Below are 1,774 nucleotides of genomic sequence, written 5' to 3' on the forward strand. Positions count from 1 at the left end.
CATCGAATTGACACTTGACAACAATGTATGTGTCAAACAACGTGTCAAAAATTAGCGTACAAATAGCAAAGTTCAATCGGTAAGAACATTGAGCTATGTACACTATGGAGTACACTTTAGGTTACACTTTGCCACGAGACATAATCCCATTGGAGAGTTTAAATTTCAAACAATTTTCTCATCCAATTGACACTTGACAACGATGCAAGGATCAAACAACTTGTCAATAATTAGTGTACAAATAGAAAAGTTCAATCGGTAAGAACCTTGCTTCATGTACAATATGGTGTATACTTTAGTTTACACTTTACCACGTGAGATTACCCTGTTGGGCAGCTTAAATTTCAAAAGGTTTTTCCATCCAATTGACACTTGACAACATTGCAAGTGTCAAAAAACGTGTCAAAAATCAGTGTACAAATAACAAAGTTCAATCTGTAAGAACCGTGCTACATGTACACTATGGTGTACACTTTAGTTTAGGCTTAGCCATGTGACATTACCTTGTTGGGCAGTTTAAATTTCAAACAGTTTTCACATCCAATTGACACTTTACAGCAACGCAAGTGTCAAGTGTCCAACAACGTGTCAAAAATCAGTGTACAAATAGCCAAGTTCAATCGGTAAGAAACTTGCATCATGTACACTATGGTGTACACACTTTGGTTTACACTTTGCCAGGTGACATTATCCTGTTGGACAGTTTAATTTTCAAGCAGTTTTCCCATCCAATTGACACTTGATAACAACGCAAGTGTCAATCAATGTAATACCCCGAACTTCACGTTCTACATTTGGCCAATATGATTCATGCATTCCATGCTAATTACATTGTCATTTGTATCAATTTCCTGATTGCCTTCTCTTAAAACGATGCATTTGATCATCAAGGCTTTAAAATCTTTACATGGTGATAACCTTCGACTCTTCGATCTAGGTGGTGAATTTTATATTGAGCTATGATAGAAAGTTAGATTAACTAAATGTTGGAGATTGGCTTGGTAAGTAATGTAATATTTGAAAGGCCGAAAATTTGTATCAACGAAGGTCCAAGCTTTCCATTCGGCTAATCGAGGTCACCTTAAACCCTAGATAGGTAATTCACATATTTGGGACATGAGGGATGAAGTGACATTATCACAACGTAATAATAAATGTCTTATACGACATTATAAATATTGAGGTGCGAATTGTTGAAATCGGTTGAGAATCGGGTAAGCAATTAAATGAACGGTTGAGGAATTAGTTCTATGAAATACTTTGGGATCTTAGGACAAGCAAAATGGATTGCAAACATGTCAAAATAAGCTGAGGATACTTGGTTTGTGCCTGCAAAGATAGATATAAAATCAGATTTTGCTACAAGTGACCACCTCATGCTTGAACACCTCGCGCTTGGGATGGTTGTCATTTTAGCACTCAATTCCTTCAACCTTAAGCCTCCAACACGTCCTATAAGTCCTTAGAACTTTACAAAAGATATTTATAACTCTTATAAGTGACATATGGCTCCATGTGATGCAAGGGAGAAGTCAAAGTTGGCTGCAAGAAGCCACCTCCTACTTGGAGACTTTTTACTTTAATATATAATTGCTTCAACCTTAGGGCATAAATTTCGCGTCTAATCCCCAAGGACTTAATATAGGATGAATATACATCTTAAATATCATAAATGGGCACAAAAATAATGGTAGAAAAGTCAAGTATTGCAGCCAAGATGATAGCTCCAGCTTAGTGACTCACCTTGATTGCTTGAGGTGGCTGCAGCCCATGA

Source organism: Olea europaea, unplaced genomic scaffold (genome assembly GCF_002742605.1).
Source record: "Olea europaea var. sylvestris unplaced genomic scaffold, O_europaea_v1 scaffold6, whole genome shotgun sequence".
Lineage (NCBI taxonomy): Eukaryota > Viridiplantae > Streptophyta > Magnoliopsida > Lamiales > Oleaceae > Olea > Olea europaea.